Below are 18,858 nucleotides of genomic sequence, written 5' to 3' on the forward strand. Positions count from 1 at the left end.
AGGAATTGATGGAATAACAACTGAGGTGTTACAACAAACAGATGCAGCACTGAAGGTGCTCACTTGTCTATGCCAAGATATTTGGAAGAGAGCTACGTGGTCACCTGACTGGAAGAGATCCATATTTTTGCCTATTCCCAAGAAAGGTGATGCAATTGAATGGGAACATTATCGAACAATATCATTAATATCGTATGCAAGTAAAATATTGCTGAAGATCATTCAAAAGCAATTTGTCATGGGTTGAATTATGTTCCCCCAAAAATGTGTGTATCAACTTGGTTAGGCCATGATTCCCAGTATTGTATGGTTGTCCTCCATTTTGTGATTGTACTTTCATGTTGAAAGGGTTATGCTGGGATTGTAATACCACCCTCACTCAGGTCACTCCCTGATCCAAGGCAAAGGGAGTTTCCCTGGGCTGTGGCCTCTACCATCTTTTATCTCTCATAATATCTTTCAGAGATAAAAGGAAAGGGAAGCAAGCAGAGAGTAGGGGAGCTCATATGACCAAGAAAGAAGCACCAGGAGCAGAGCATGTCCTTTAGACCCAGGGACCCTGTGTGAAGAAGCTCCTTGTCTGGGGGAACAATGATGAGACGGCCGACAGGGAGAGAAAGCCTTCCCCTGGAGCCCACGCCCTGAATCTGGAATTGTAACCTACTAGACTGTGAGAAAATACTTTTCTCTTTGTTAAAGCCATCCACTTGTGGTATTTCTGTTATGGCAGCACTAGATGACTAAGACACGATTGCAGCAGTACATCCACAGGGAAATGCCAGAAATTCAAGATAAATTCAGAAAAGGACATGGAATGAGAGATACCATTGCTGACATCAGATGAATCTTGGCTGAAAACAGAGAATACCAGAAAGATGTTTACCTATGTTTTATTGACTATGCAAAGGCATTTGACTGTGTGTAGCATAACAAATTATGGATAACATTGCAAAGAATGAGAACTCCAGAACACTTAATTGTGCTCATGAGGAACCTGTACATAGACCAAGAGGCAGTTGTTTGAACAGAGCAAGGGGATACTGCATGGTTTAACATCAAGCAAGGTGTGCTTCAGTATTGTGTCCCTTCACCATACATATTCTATCTGTATGCCGAGCAAATAATCCAAGAAGCTGGACTACATGAAGAAGAACATGACATCAGGAATGGTGGAAGGCTCATTAACAGCCTGCGTTATGCAGATGATACAACCTTGCTTGCTGAAAGTGAAGAAAACTTGACGTACTTACTGATGAAGATCAAAGACCACAGCCTTCAGTATGGATTACACCTCAACATAAGGAAAACAAAAATCCTCACAACTGGACCAATAAGCCACATCATGATAAAATGAGAAAAAAGTGATGTCAAGGATTTCATTTTAGTTGGATCCACAATCAAAACCCATGGAAGCAGTTGTCAAGAAACAAAACCATGTGTTGCATTGGACAAATCTGCTGTAAAAGATCTCTTTAAGGTGTTAAAAAGCAAAGATGTCTCTTTGAGGACTAAGGTGCGCCTGACCTAAGCCATAATATTTTCAATCGTCTCATATACACGTGAAGGCTGGACAGTGAGTAAGAAAGACCAAAGCAGAACTGATGCTCTTGAACTATGGTTTTGGCAAAGAATATTGACTACATCGTGGACCACCAGAACAAGTTTGTCTTGGAAGAAATCCAACCAGAGTGTTCCTTGGAAGTAAGGATGGTGAGACTTTGACTCATACTTTGGACATGTTATCAGGAGGGACCAGTTCCTGAAGAAGGACATCATGATTGGCAACGTAGAAGGTCAGTGAAAAAGAGGAAGACCATCTATGAAATGGATTGACATGGTGGCTACATCAGTGGGCTCAAGCATAAAGATTCTGAGGATGGTGCAAGAGTGGGCAGTATTTTGTCCTGTTGTACATGGGGTCACTATGAGTCAGAACAAACTCGATTGCACCTAATAACAACAACACAGTTATAATTGCCTGTATTTAAAAAGAATGAATTAGACTTGTAATAGATATGAATCTCACGTGGCCTTGGAGATATGCTGCTCAGGTCCCTTCAAGAGAGCCTGATGTAAGGACGGTAGTTAGTGGACAGACTCCAGCTGCAGTACCATTAGATCTGCCACAGCCACAGCATTCAGGCTAAAAAAAGCTGAGCCAAGGGTATATTATCCCTCCACTTCTCAAAGACAGAGAATAAACACAGCATGGGTATTAGAGGTAGACTATTCCCACCCACCTCATTCCTGAATTTGTAAGATAATTAGCATATTGTTTTAAGCTGCTAAATTTGGGGGTAATTTGTTACAAAGCTATTGATATCTAATTCAAGCAATTACTTAAAAATTTTTATAAATAAAACCATAAAAACTCTGTTGCCATAGAGTCAATTCCGACTCATAGCAAGTCTATATGACAGAGTAAAAAAAAAAAAAACTTTATATAAATAAGTCTGAGAACTTAGTGAAAAATAGAAAAATTCTTGGAAATAAATATATAATCTGTAACATTTGACCCAAGTAAATAGTGAGAACTGGACTGATTCTATAAGTATTAAATAAATTTACTTTTTAGAAGAGTTACATTAATAATAAACCATGCCCAGAATTTAAATTGGTTAAAAAATCATGAAATAATCTTAATATATTAGGATTTGTCTTAATAGAAAGCTGAATACCTGTCAAGCAACTTTGTTAATTACTGAGTTTTATAAATCAAAGTAATGTGTTTTGTCTTTCTCTTCTGCAGTCCTAATTTTGACTTGAATTGATAAGTATATTTCTAGACAGTTAACGTTATAATTGGGGGATCTAGGTTTTATAAATCAATTTTGAATTACCTATTTGAAATTATTACATCATTTATGAATCTGTCCAACACCATACAAAAATTGAGAAATATACCAGGTATTTAATTACAGTAAGTGGTCGGGGATTTCTAAAGAATTTTGCATGTTTGACTATGATCAGAGCATTTAAGCAAAAGCAACGTATAAAAATGTTCTTGAATGAGTGATATATTTTATGTAAAATGCACTTTTTCCAAGAATATCTCAGTTATTCTAAGGCACAGCAATTAAGCACACCAGTTATTCATGCATAATTTGAACAGAATTAACCCACAGATAATTAAAGATGAAATAATAATAGTATAGTTGTTTTGCCATAATAGAGAAAAAATGATGATAATAGAGAAGAGTGAGTACAAATGTCACACATTAAATTAAAGGTCATTTAGAGAGACAAACCAAACAAATATTTGAACACAAGGGCATAGATTTCTGAAAGAGAATGTATTGAGAACAAAGAATTAGGAAATCAAATTTTATAGGAACACATACACTTTAACAATCATTTAGAGGAAGACAGTTAATAAGAGAATGTTAAAAGGAATTTTCTTCTCTTATTACTCTAACTCGGCAGTTCTCAACTGCGGTGAATTTGCTGCCAGCAGACATTTGGCAATTATAGAGGCATTTTTTTGCTTGTCGTAACAGAGAGTGCTACTGGCATCTAGTGCACAGAGGCCAGGGATGCTGCTAAACATTACACGATGCACAGGATAAAACCAAGCGTTTGATGAGTGGATTCCAACTCATAGCAACCCCATAGGACAGAGTAGAACTGCCTCATAGGGTTTCCAAGAAGGCTGGTAAATTAGAACCGCTGACCTTTTGGTTAGCAGCTTAAGCTCTTAACCACTGCGTCACCAAGGCTCCATACACAGGATAAAAAGGAATTATCCAGTCCAACGTGACCCTCCTCAAACCTCTCTCCTGATGTGGTTTCATTCACATTTTTAATTTGTATTTCTACATCTAAGTGTATGACTCAATAATTTGTATATCCAGTTTAAGATCCACTGATTCAACTATTTCCTTGTTCATTTTTTATTGACTGTTTCTCAAAGGTTCCTGAGCTCATCATCTTCTGTGAATTTCCACTCATATTCTCTGCTTCACTGAATGGTGCCAACAACCATCCAGTTGGATACTAAAAACTTAGAGAAGTCTTTGACATGTGTTATCTCTCAATGCCCATTTCCAATCCATCATGTGGTCCTATCAATTATAATACTAAATAGCTGTCAAATCTGACAATATCTCCCCACTGTTGATAACTACTGTGCACACAGCCCTTCTCCATGCTTCTCTGAGACAGACATGCCCGCCACACACACATAAAATGCACAAACTTAAAGTATGATCTTTCCAAAATGCAAATATGATCATGTTATTCCTTGATGAAGACCATTCAGTGGTAAAATATTCTTAACCTGTCATGCAAAACTTCGCAGGGTTTGACCTTCTCTTTCTTCTAGGTTCAATTTGCAACATTATTTACTTAATTCACTGCTTCAAGGACCCTGCTGCCACATCTCAATTGCACCATCTCTGCTTTTGCCCATGTGCTTTGTTCTACTTTTTGTACTTATTAATGCAGTTGACTTTACATTTAAATAAAGGGCCATTTAAAGATACAATCCATAAATATATCGACTATTAAAAGTGTTCAAGAAAGCAGTAGCCTTAAGTCAGAATCCTTTCCATGGTGGCAGGCCTACTGATATACTCCCCTGGTGGTGGAGCAGTTAAATGCTTGGCTGCCAGTGGAAAGGCCTGCAGTTTGAACTCGCCAGCCGCTCCGTGGGAGAAAGATGTGGCGGTATGCTTCCATAAAGATTGCAGCCTTGGAAACTCTAGGGGGCAGTTCTACTGTGTCCTCCAGGATTGCTATGAGTTGGAATCAACTTGATGGCACAGGTTTTTATTTACTTACTTTTTATGTACTCCCAACTACTAGAATATTATTGCCTATATAATAAATATCTGTTGATTAAATGGTGAAAATGATCATTCCTAAGCTATAGTGATTAAATCAAACATCATTGAAATGGAAAGAAAAAAATATGTTTAGTAGGAAGAGACCAAAAGAAAAAAAAAAAAAGTAGTGTAACCAGCTGTCCTTTTGTTCTGAATAACTATGCCTGGATCCAAAAATGGAACTAAAGTCCAGAGGAAGGAATGTTAAAAATAATAATAATGTATAACCCAAACCAGGACACTTCTGAGTGAAAAAGGGACTGATTTAAATTATTCTGCAGGTAAATATATCTATATTTATATAAGGAGACCTGGTGGCACAGTGGTTAAGTGATCAGCTGCTAACATTATTGATCAAAATGTTAGATTTATTATATTGTTAGATGTAAAAATAGTTCTATTAAAAATATTGCTGAATTAAAATTTTTTAAAATTGTCATATATCTGTATTTATTCAAATGAGATTACATGCATGTTTAATCAATTATATAACTTTATAAATTACATAAAGAAAATATTATTTTACACCGTGTGTTCATACATTAATTGATTTCTTCATCTTATCTGATCTAATATTTAATATCATGTAACTAGTATTTTCCCTTTTTTTTTCTTATAAAATTACCTGCAGAGGGCAGAGCCAAGACGGCTGACTAGGTAGATGCTACCTTGGATCCCTCTTACAACAAAGTCTCGGAAAAACAAGTGAATTGATCACATACATGACAATCTACGAACCCTGACCATCAAACACAGATCTAAAGGTGAGCGAAAAGCTGCGTCCTGAACCAGCAACTGCTTCTGGATCCCGCAACCCACTCCACAGTTTTGAACCCTCATGGTTTCCTGGTGCCGAGTGGCGGGGCTGATAGCTGCTTCCTGAGGTGGGAAGGCATGGGACACAGCCCTAACCCCTAGCCCCCTGGGGTAACCTCCGTAGAGACTCAGCCTGTGCAAGCAGGCTGCACACTGATGTAGCTAAGGAGAGAACGAACGAGCAACCACAGGGAAGCAGCGACTGTTTTCAGAGCCTGGAGCTAGCGTCCCAGTCAGAAAACCTTGGCGCTGGTTTTGGACTGGGCACAGGGGAGAAGAACGTGGCATCCTGAGACGGCGCAAACATGGGACGCAGCCCTAGCCCCCTGAAGTGACCTTGGGGGAAGTCCAGCCAGTGCACACAGGCAGCGCATTGATGCTTCTGACAGGAGGAGAAGTCACCAGGAGGAAGCAACTGGTTTTAGAGCCGGGAGTGCAGCATCCCAGCCTGGGAACCTTGGCGCTGGGCTTTGGACCAGGAGCAGAGGAACTGACCACGGCTTCTGAGACAGCACATGCACAGGACGCGGGCCTGCCCCCAGGGGCAATCTTGACCCAGCCAATACACACAGGCTACCCACCCCTCAGGAATCTCAGATAAAACAGCCCTCACCAAGCAAGATAAGTAACATTGTCTATATTCCTAGGTGCTACTCTCCCCTATCTGATCCCTCCCCTCCCATTCCCAGGCAGCTTCATTAAAATTGGAATTTCCTGGGCCAGAGAGTGAAGTGCTCTGAGGTTTTTTTTGTTTGTTTGTTTGGTCTTTTGCTAACCCATTCTCCTGGCCTGAGAGAAGCAGCTACAAAAAACCCAGGGACCAAGAATCCTTCCCTGACTTCCCGAAATTGGACTAAAAATACACAACCAGCTCCAGCCAAGCATATGAGATCCACAGTCTTGGGCTTTCATCCCTACAGGGAACATGGTGGCTATTATAATGCAAAGGCAATTCTGATAGTGATCTGATTGTAATTGTTTTAGGGGATTACTGGAGAGACAAGTTTCCCAGGTCTGATCTCTCTACCTATCAAATGGAGCCCTCACTGACCCACAACAGGGAACTGAGGGCTGAAGCTTCACCCAAACCACCTAACCTCCTGCCACAGGGGTCTGAGGATAGTGACATCTACCAATCTGTAGAGGTACACGCATTGGGTGCCTAAGGTACAGCTACAGAGCCCACCCACCAAAGTGCTTTAGGAATAGAGACACACGTACCTCACTGGCACTTAGGGGAAGCCTGTCAGCATCCTTCCCCCCTTGGAATGTGACCCCCTGCTGCTACTAGAATCTGCTGCACACAACTATCACCACTACTTCTCTAGATGGATAGGTGGCAGTCTGCATCACACACCTGATGACCCAAAATCAGATTCTACTCAAGAATAGTGAATGGACTCTAGGCTTATACATCTGATAACAGCCCAAACCAGCTGGTAATAGGACATAAGTGACTCAAGGGCTACAGCAATCAAGACAGTGCAATCTAGTAGCCCATCTGCATATATTGAAAGAAAACAAAACAAGATAAGACTCAGTGAGCAAATATAGAATAAATCACTACAATATCTTAGTGATGGCTTGGAGACAGCAGTCGATATCAAACCACATAAAGAAGCAGACCATGATTGCTTCTACAACTCCCCAAACTAAAGAATCAAAATCTTTCCCAAACGAAGATACAATCCTGGAATTGCCAGATGCAGAATATAAAAAACTAATTTGCAGAATGCTTCAAGACATCAGGGGTGACCTCAGAAATGAAATAAGGCAATCTACAGAAAAAGCCAAGGAACACACTGATAAAGCAGTTGAAGAACTCAAAAAGATTATTCAAGAACATAGTGGAAAAATTAATAAGTTGCAAGAATCCATAGAGAGACAGCATTCAGAAATCCAGAAGATTAACAATAAAATTACAGAATTACCCAACTCAAAAGGACGTCAGAGGAGCAGAATCGAGCAATTGGAATGCAGAGTGGGGGAGCTGGAGGATAAGGCAATTGGCACCAATATTGTTGAAGAGAAATCAGAAAAAAGAATTTAAAAAATGAAGAAACCCTAAGAATCATGTGGGACTCTACCAAGAAGGAAAACTTGTGTGTGATTGGAGTTCCAGAACAGGGAGGGATAACAGAAAATACAGAGAGAATAGTTGAAGATCTGTTGGCAGAAAATTTCCCTGACATCATGAAAGGCAAAAGGATATCTATCCAAGATGCTCATCGAACCCCATTTAAGATTGATCCAAAAAGAAAATCACCAAGACATATTATCATCAAACTTGCCAAAACCAAAGATAAAGAGAAAGTTTTAAAACCAGCCGGGGATAAAAGAAAGGTCTCCAACAAAGGAGAATCAATAAGAATAAGTTCAGACTACTGAGCAGAAACCATGCAGTCAAGAAGGCAATGGGATGACATATATAGAGCACTGAAGGAGAAAAACTGCCAGCCAAGGGTTGTTTATCCAGCAAAACTCTCTCTCAAATATGAAAGTGAAATTAAAACATTTACAGATAAACACAAGCTTAGAGAATTTGCAAAAACCAAACCAAAGCTACAAGAAATACTAAAGGAAATTGGTCAGAAAATCAATAACATCAGATACCAGCACAACACAAGGTCACAGAACAGAACATCCTGATCTCAACTAAAATAGGGAAATCACAAAAACAAATTAAGATTAATTTTAAAAAGGAAAAAATGCTCAAAACAGGGAATCATTGAAGTCATTATGTAAAAAATCGCAATAATCAAAAAGAGGGACTAAATACAGGTGGCATAGAACTGCCATATGGAGAGGAAAATAAGGCGATATAGGATGATACAAGTTAGGTTTTTACTTAGAAAAATAGGGGTAAATATTAAGGTAACCACAAAGAGGTCTAACAATTCCACAATTCAAAATAAAAACTACGAAAAACATAACGACCCAGCAAACATAAATTCGACTACTATGAAAATAAGGAACACACTATTTACAAAGAAAAACGTCTCAGCACAAAAAAAGTAAGTGGAAAAATGAAATTGTCAACACCACACACAAAAAGGCATCAAAATGACAGCACTAAACCCATACTTATCTGTAATTACACTGAATGTAAATGGACTAAATGCACCAATAAAAAGACAGAGAATCTCAGACTGGATAAAGACACAAGATCCATCTATATGCTGCCTACAAGAGACACACCTTAGACTTAGAGACACAAACAAACTAAAACTCAAAGGATGGAAAAAATATATCAAGCAAGCAACAATCCAAAAAGAGCAGGAGTGGCAATATTACTTTCTGACAAAATAGACTTTAAAGTTAAATCCACCACAAAGGATAACGAAGGACACTACATAATGATTAAAGTCACAATTGATCAGGAAGACATAACCATATTAAATATTTATGCACCAAATGACAGGGCTGCAAGATACATAAAACAAACTTTAACAGAACTGAAAAGTGAGATAGACACCTCCACAATTATAGTAGGAGACTTCAACACACCACTTTTGGAGGATAGGACTTCCAGTAAGAAGCTCAATAGAGACACAGAAGACCTAATTGCTACAATCAACCAACCTGACCTCATAGACCTATACAGAACACTCCACCCAACAGGTGCAAGGTAAACATTTTTTTCTTGTGCACATGGAACATTCTCTAGAATAGGTCACATATTAGGTCATACAACAAACCTTTGCAGAATCCAAAACATCGAAAGATTACAAAGCATCTTCTCAGACCACAAGGCCATAAAAGTGGAAATCAATAACAGAAAAATCAGGGAAAAAAAATCAAATACTTGGAAACTGAACAATATCCTGCTGAAAAAAGACTGGGTTATAGAAGACATGAAGGAGGGAATAAAGAAATTCATAGAAAGCAACAAGAATGAAAACATTTCCTATCAAAAAGTTTGGGACACAACAAAAACAGTGCTCAGAGGGCAATTTATATCAAGAAATGCACACATACAAAAAGAAGAAAGAGCCAAAATGAGAGAACTGTCCTTACAACTTTAACAAATAGAAAGCGAGCAACGAAAGAATCCATCAGGCTCCAGACGAAAACAAATAATAAAAATTAGAGCTGAACTAAATGAAATAGAGAACAGAAAAACAATTGAAAGAGTTAACAAAGCCAAAAGCTGGATCTTTGAAAAAATTAACAAAATTGATAAACCATTTTTTTTTTTTTTATTGGCCAGACTGACTAAAGAAATACAGGAAAGGAAACAAATAACCCGAATAAGAAACGAGATGGGCCACATCACAACAGACTCAACTGAAATTAAAAGAATCAGATTATTATGAAAAATTGTACTCTGACAAATTTGCAAACCTAGAAGAAATGGATGAATTCTTAGAAAAACACTACCTACCTAAACTAACACAATCAGAAGTAGAACTAAATAGACCCATAACAAAAAAGAGATCGAAACGGTAATCAAAAAACTCCCAACAAAAAAAAGCCCTGGCTCAGATGGCTTTACTGCAGAGTTCTACCAAACTTTCAGAGAAGAGTTAACACCACTACTACTAAAGGTATTTCAAAGCATAGAAAATGATGGAATACTACCTAACTCATTCTATGAAGCCACCATCTCCCTGATACCAAAACCAGGTAAAGACATCACAAAAAAGGAAAATTACAGACCTATATCCCTCATGAACATTGATGCAAAAATCCTCAACAAAATTCTAGCCAATAGAATCCAACAACATATCAAAAATTTAATCCACCATGACCAAGTGGGATTTATACCAGGTATGCAAGGCTGGTTTAATATTAGAAAAACCATTAATGTAATCCACCATATAAATAAAACAAAAGACAAGAACCACATGATCTTACCAATTGATGCAGAAAAGGCATTTGACAAAGTCCAACACCCATTCATGATAAAAACTATCAGCAAAGTAGGAATTGAAGGAAAATTCCTCAACATGATAAAGGGCATCTATACAAAGCCAACAGCCAACATCACTCTAAATGGAGAGAACCTGAAAGCATTTCCCTTGACAAAGGGAACCAGACAAGGATGCCCTTTATCACCGCTGTTATTCAACATTGTGCTAGAGGTCCTAGCCAGAGCAATTAGGCTAGACAAAGAAATATAGGGCATCCGGATTGGCAAGGAAGAAGTAAAATTATCTCTATTTGCAGATGACATGATCTTATACACAGAAAACCCTAAGGAATCCTCCAGAAAACTACTGAAACTAATAGAAGAGTTTGGCAGAGTCTCAGGTTATAAGATAAACATACAAAAATCACTTGGATTCCTTTACATCAACAAAAAGAACATCGAAGAGGAAATCACCAAATCAATACCATTCACAGTAGCCCCCAAGAAGATAAAATACTTAGGAATAAACCTTACTGAAGATGTAAAAGACCTATACAAAGAAAACTACAACGTACTACTGCAAGAAACTAAAAGGGACCTACATAAGTGGAAAAACATACCTTGCTCATGGATAGGAAGACTTAACATAGTAAAAATGCCTATTCTACCAAAAGCCGTCTGTGCATACAATGCAATTCCGATCCAAATTTCAATGACATTTTTTAATGTGATGGAGAAACAAATCACCAACTTCATATGGAAGGGAAAGAAGCCCCAGATAAGTAAAGCATTACTGAAAAAGAAGAAGAAAGTGGGAGGCCTCACTCTACCTGAGTTTAGAACATATTATACAGCCACAGTAGTCAAAACAGCCCACTGGTACAACAGGCACGTAGACCAATGGAACAGAATTGAGAACCCAGACATAGATCCATCCATGTATGAGCAGCTGATATTTGACAAAGGCCCAGTGTCAGTTAATTGGGGAAAAGATAGTCTTTTTAACAAATGGTGCTGGCATAACTGGATATCCATTTGCAAAAAAATGAAACAGGACCCATACTTCACACCATGAACAAAAACTAACTCCAAGTGGATCAAAGACCTAAACATAAAGACTAAAACAATAAAGATCATGGAAGGAAAAATAAGGACAACGTTAGGAGCCCTAATACAAGGCATAAACAGAATACAAAACATTACCAAAAATGACGAAGAGAAACCAGATAACTGGGAGCTCCTAAAAATCAAACACCTATCCTCATCTACAGACTTCACCAAAACAGTAAAAAGACCACCTGCAGATTGGAAAAGAATTTTCAACTATGACCTCTCCGACCAGCGCCTGATCTCTAAAATCTATATGATTCTGTTAAAACTCAACCACAGAAAGACAAACAACCCAGTCAAAAAGTGGGCAAATGATATGAACACACACTTCACTAAAGAAGATATTCAGGCAGCTAACAGATACATGAGAAAATGCTCTCGATTATTAGCCATTAGAGAAATGCAAAGTAAAGCTACTATGAGATTCCATCTCACTCCAATGAGTCTGGCATTAATCCAAAAAACACAGAATATTAAATGTTGGAGAGGCTGCTGAGAGATTGGAACTCTTATACACTGCTGGTGGGAATGTAAAATGGTACAACCACTATGGAAATCTATCTGGCGTTTTCTTTAAAAGTTAGAAATAGAACTACCACACAACCCAGAAATCCCACTCCTCGGAATATACCCTACAGAAATTAGAGCCTTGACATGAACAGATATATGCACACCCATGTTTATTGCAGCTCTGTTTACAATAGCAAAAAGCTGGAAGCAACCAAGGTGTCCATCAACGGATCAATGGGTAAATAAATTGTGGTATATTCACACAATGGAATACTACGCATCAATAAAGAACAGTGACGAATCTGTGAAACATTGCATAACATGGAGGAAACTGTATGGAGTTATGCTGAGTGAAATTAGTCAGATGCAAAAGGACAAATACTGTATAAGACTACTATTATAAGTTCTTGAGAAATAGTATAAACTGAGAAGAACACATACTTTTGTGGTTACGAGAGGGGGGAGGGAGGGAGGGTGGGAGAGGGTTACTTACTGATTAGTTAGTAGATAAGAACTATTTTAGGTGAAGGGAAGGACAATACTCAATACACAGAAGGTCAGCTCAACTGGACTGGACCAAAAGCAAAGAAGTTTCTGGGATAAAATGTATGCTTCAAAGGTCAGCGGAGCAAGGGCGGGGGTTTGAGGACTATGGCTTAAGGGGACTTATAAGTCAATTGGCAAAAGAATTCTATTATGAAAACATTCTGTATCCCACTTTGAAATGTGGCGTCTGGGGTCCTAAATGCTAACAAGCAGCCATCTAAGATGCATCAATTGGTCTCAACCCACCTGGATCAAAGGAGAATGAAGAACACCAAGGTCACACAATAACTATGAGCCCAAGAGACAGAAAGGGCCACATGAACCAGAGACTTACATCATCCTGAGACCAGAAGAACTAGATGGTCCCAGCCACAACCGATGACTGCCCTGACAGGGAGCACAACAGAGAACCCCTGAGGGAGCAGGAGATCAGTGGGATGCAGACCCCCAAATTCTCATAAAAAGACTAGACTTAATGGTCTGGCTGAGACTAGAAGAATCCCGGTGGTCATGGTCCCCAAACCTTCTGTTGGCCCAGGACGGGAACCATTCCTGAAGACAACTCATCAGACATGGAAGGGACTGGACAATGGGTTGGAGAGAGATGCTGATGAAGAGTGAGCTACTTGTATCAGGTGGACACTTGAGACTGTGTTGGCATCTCCTGTCTGGAGGGGAGATGGGAGGGTAGAGAGGGTCAGAAACTTGCAAAACAGTCACAAAAGGAGAGACTGGAAGAAGGGAGCAGGCTGACTCATTAGGGGGAGAGTAAGTGGGAGTATGGAGTAAGCTGTATATAAGCTTATATGTGACAGACTGACTTGATTTGTAAACTTTCACTTAAAGCACAATAAAAATTATTTAAAAAAAAAAATTACCTGAAGTCTTCTAAGTTGCATTTCATGGTTAATAAGTTTAAAATAGTTTTCATCTTCATTTTACCCTTTACTGTAGACCACTGTATTTTAATTAACAAACTACTGTTTTTACAGTTTACCAGGTAAGGTCAGAGGAAATTCTTAAATATATGTATATTTTTTCTTTTTTTTCATTTTGAAATGTCTAAATATTGTTCTAATTATTTTCACAAGTACTGTCTTTGCTAGATTATATCTCTTCTACAAATAGTATTTGGATATAAAACTTGATAAATGAGTATATTGGATGCTTTGCCAAATTTAGATGCTACAGAAAGTTTATGTCTCAGTTTAATTCAGTTTTGCTATGAAATGTACTTTTATCCAATGTCTTAGACTGGGTTCTCTAGAGGGGCAAAATGAGTGAAGCATATATATATATATATACAGAGAGAGATGTATATCAAGGAAATGACTCACGCAGTTGTGGAGGCTGGCAAGTCTCAAATCCTTGGGTCAGAAATCAGGCTGGAGGCTTCTCCTAACTCATACGGTTGAAGGAGCTGAAAAACACAAATTTGGCAGATCAGAGCGCAGGCTGCTGGCTCACATCAGAAGAACCAGAGATCAGAGGATGACCAGTTGGATGCAGGATTGACAGAGGGTGAGCTTTGCCAGAACATCCATATATGTTGGATGCAGGCCGCACCCCCAGGGAAATTCCCTTTTCAACTGATTGGCTGCTCACAGCAGGTCACAAAATGTAGGCTGGTTACATAATAACTACCAAACTACTGAGAATCATGGCCTAGCCAAGATGATACTTAACCATCACAGTTCACAGCTTGTGAACTTGGCACCTGCACAGAACTTTTTAAACCATGCATGATCTCTAAATAAAGATGATTATAAAGTCATACTCGAGCTTAACATGATACAACTAACATGCGTACCAATGAAAATGCACTAGCTCTCTTTACATCTTATATTTTATAATAAGTAATGGAATAAAGGCAGGAAGAAAACAAAGATATTTGCTATACAGGCATTCCTAGTTCCTAACTGTGTCTTTAAGTTTTTAAGGTGAATTTGTAGGTAAGTCAGACAGGCCCATACAGTTCTTACTTAGCCTTACTTCAGTGCAAGAACTTGCTTGAGGCCTTTTCATTGTTTTAAAAGCTGCAAATGCAGCAAGTGAAGGTGATTGTAATGAATTTGTTGCAAGCTGGGATTGGTTCAATTGTTTCAAAATGAGGGAAAATTTACAAAATATTAAAGGCCAAGAACAAGTTGTTTGTGAGTCAGACAAATAGCCCAGGGACTGTATATATATGTGTGTGTGTGTGTGTGTTTCATATGCATCTGTCAGTTTGTTGTACTGTAGTGGCTTGCATATTCCTGTGATGCTGGAAATTATACCACTGATATTTAAAATACCAGTGGGGTCACCATGGCGGACAGGTTTCAGCAGAACTTCCAGACTAAGATGGACTAGGAAGAAGGACCTGGTGGTCTATTTCTGAAAAAAAAACTGGTTAATGAAAACCTTGTGAATAGCAGCAGAACATTGTCTGAAATAGTGCCAGAAGATGTACCTCTCAGGTTGGAAGGCACTCAAATTGTGACTAGGGAAGAGCTGTCTCCGCAAAGGAGAATTGACCTTAATGATGTGGATGGAATAAAGCTTTCAGGAACTTCATTTGCTGGTGTGGCATGACTCAAAATTGAAAGAAAGAGCTGCAAACACCCATTAATAATCCTAGTGGGGAATGTACAAGGTATGAATCTACGAAAATTGGAAGATGTCAAAGATGAAATGGAACACATAAGATTGATATTCTAGGCATTAGTGAGCTGAAATGTACTGGTACTGGCCTTTTGGAATCAGGCAATCATATCGTCCACTACACTGGGAATGACAAACTGAAGTGGAATGGCATCGCCTTCATTGTCAAAAAGAACATTTCAAGCTCTATCCTGAAGTACAACACCGTCAGTGATAGGACAATACAGATATGGCTACAAGGATGACCAGTTAATATAACTATTGATCAAATTTACACACCAACCACTAATGCCAAAGATGAGAAAAAAATTAAAGATTTTTACCAAATCCTGCATTCTGAAATGGATCAAAAATGCGATCAATGTGCACTGATAATTGCTGGTGATTGAAATGTAAAAATTGGAAACAAAGAAGGATAGGTAGTTGGAAAACATGGCCTTGGGGATAGAAACGATGCCAGGAATGGAATGATAGAATTTCACAAGCCCAACTACTTATTTATTGCAAATACCTTTTTACGAGAACATAAAAGACAACTATACATGTGGACCTCACCAGATGAAAAACACGAGAATCAAATCAACTACACCTGTGGAAAGAAGTGATGGAAAATCTCAATATTAACAATCAGAACAAGGTCAGGGCAGACTGCAGAACAGACCATCAATTGCTTGTATGCAAGTTTAAGTTGAAGCTGAAGAAAATTAAAACAAGTCACAACAATCAAAATACGACCTTTAGTATATCTCACCTGAATTTAGGGACCATCTCAAAAATACATCTGACACATTGAACACTAATTGTTGAAAATCAGACAAGCTGTGAGATGACATCAAGAACATCATACATGAAGAAAGCAAAGGGTCATTAAGAAGACAGGGAAGACAGAAAAGACCAAAACGAATGTCAGAAGAGACTCTGAATATTGCTCTTCAATGTAGAGTAGCTAAAGTGAACAGAAAAAATGAAGTAAAACAGCTGGACAGAAGATTCCAAAGGGCTGCTCAGGAAGACAGAGTAAAGCATTATAACAAAATGTGCAAAAAGCTGGAGATGTTTCTAAGTGCTGTCGAGTCGGTTCCGACTCATAGCGACCCTATACACAACAGAACAAAACACTGCCCGGTCCTGAGCCATCCTTACAATCATTGTTATACTTGAGCTCATTGTTGCAGCCACTGTGTCAATCCACCTCGTTGAGGGCCTTCCTCTTTTCCGCTGACCCTGTACTCTGCCAAGCACAATGTCCTTCTCCAGGGACTGATCCCTCCTGACAACATGTCCAAAGTATGTAAGACGCAGTCTTTCCATCCTTGCCTCTAAGGAGCATCCAGGCTTCTTCCAAGACAGATTTGTTTGTTCTTTTGGCAGTCCATGGTATATTTAATATTCTTCGCCAACACCACAATTCAAAGGTGTCAACTCTTCTTCGGTCTTCTTTAGTCATTGTTCAGCCTTCACATGCGTATGATGTGATTGAAAATACCATGGCTTGGGTCAGGCGCACCTTAGTCTTCAGGGTGACATCTTTGCTCTTCAACACTTTGAAGAGGTCCTTTGCAGCAGATTTACCCAATGCAATGCGTCTTTTGATTTCTTGACAACTGCTTCCATGGCTGTTAATTGTGGATCCAAGTAAAATGAAATCCTTGACAACTTCAAGATAGAAAATGAAAAGGGAAGAACATGCTTGGCATTTCTCAGGCTGAAAGAACTGAAAAGAAAATTCAAGCCTCGAGGTATAATATCGAAGGATTCTATACGTAAAGCATTGAAAGACTCAGATAGCATAAAAAGAAGAGGAAGGAATACACAGAGTAACTGTACCAAAAAGAATAGGTTGATGTTCAGTCACTTCAGAAAGAAGCATATGATCAAGAAGTGATGGCATTCAAGGAAGAACTCCAAGCTGCACTTGGTGAAAAACAAGGCTCCAGGAATAGAGGAAGTATCGAGATGCTTCAACAAATGTAGCATTGGAGGTTCTCACTTATCTATGCCAACAAAATTGGAAGACAGCTACCTTGCTAACAGACTGGAAGAGATTCATATTTGTGTCCATACCAAAGGAAGGTGGTCCAATAAAATGTGGAAATTATCCAACAATATCATTAATATCACACGCAAGAATTTTTTTGTTTTTATTGTGCTTTAAGAGAAAGGTTACAAATCAAGCCAGTCTTTCATACAATTTATATACACCTTTTTATATACTCCTAATTGCTCTCCCCCCAATGAGACAGCACACATCTTCCCTCCACTCTCTACCTTTGTGTCCATTCAGCCAGCTTCTGACCCCCTCTGCCCTCTCATCTCCCCTCCAGAGAGGAGGTGCAAACATAGTCTCACGTGTCTACTTGATCGAAGAAGCTCACTCTTCACCAGTACCATTTTCTATCCCATAGTCCAGTCCAATCCCTGTCTGAAGAGCTGGCTTTGGGAGTAGTCCCTGCCATGGGCTAAAAGAGGGTCTGGGGACCATGACCTCCAGGGTCCTTCTAGTCTTAGTTGGGCCATTAAATCTGGTCTTATTATGAAAATTTGGGGTCTGCATCCCGCTGCTCTCCTGCTTCCTCAGGGGTTCTCTGTTGTGTTCCCCGTCAGGGCAGTCATCAGTTGTAGCCAGGCACTATCCAGTTCTTCTGGTCTCAGGATGATGTAGTCTCTGGTTTATGTGGTTCTTTCTGTCTCTTGGGCTCATAATTAGCTTGTGTCTCTGGTGTTCTTCATTCTCCTTTGCTCCAGGAGAGTTGAAATCCATTGACGCATATTAGATGGTCACTTGCTAGCATTTAAGACCCCAGAAACCACTCTCCAAAGTGGGATGCAGAATGTTTTCTTAATAGATTTTATTATGCCAATTGACTTAAATGTCCCCTGAAACCATGGTCCCCAAACCCCTGCCCCTGCTACACTGGCATTCGAAGCATTCAGTTTATTCAGGAAACTGCTTTTAGTTTAGTTCAGTTCTGCTGACCTCTCCCATATTTTACTGTCTTTCCCTTCACCTAAAATAATTCTTATCTACTATATAATTAGTGAATACCACTGTCCTTCCCACCCTCCCTCTCCCCTCTGTAACCATCGAAGAATATTTTCGTCTCTGTTTAAACTATTTCTCTAGTTCTTATAATAGTGGTCTTATACAGTATTTGTCTTTTGGCAACTGACTAATTTCACTCAGCATAATACCTTCCAGATTCCTCCATGTTATGAAATGTTTCACGGATTCTTCATTGTTCTTTACCGATACATAGTATTCCATTGTGTGAATATACCATAATTTATTTATCCATTCATCTGTTGATGAGCACCTTGGTTGCTTTCATTTTTTTGCTATCGTAAACAGTGTTGCAGTGAACATAGGTGTGCATATATCTGTTCTGGTAAAGGCTCTTAATTCTCTAGTACATAGCCCAAGGAATGGGATTGCTGGATTGCATGGTAATTCTATTTCTAATTTTTTAAGGAAGTGCCAAATCGATTTCCAAAGTGGTTGGACCATTTTATATTCCCACCAGCAGTGTATAAGTGTTTCAGTCTCTCCACAGCCTCCCC

This window comes from Elephas maximus, chromosome 21 (assembly GCF_024166365.1).
Source record: "Elephas maximus indicus isolate mEleMax1 chromosome 21, mEleMax1 primary haplotype, whole genome shotgun sequence".
Taxonomy (NCBI): domain Eukaryota; kingdom Metazoa; phylum Chordata; class Mammalia; order Proboscidea; family Elephantidae; genus Elephas; species Elephas maximus.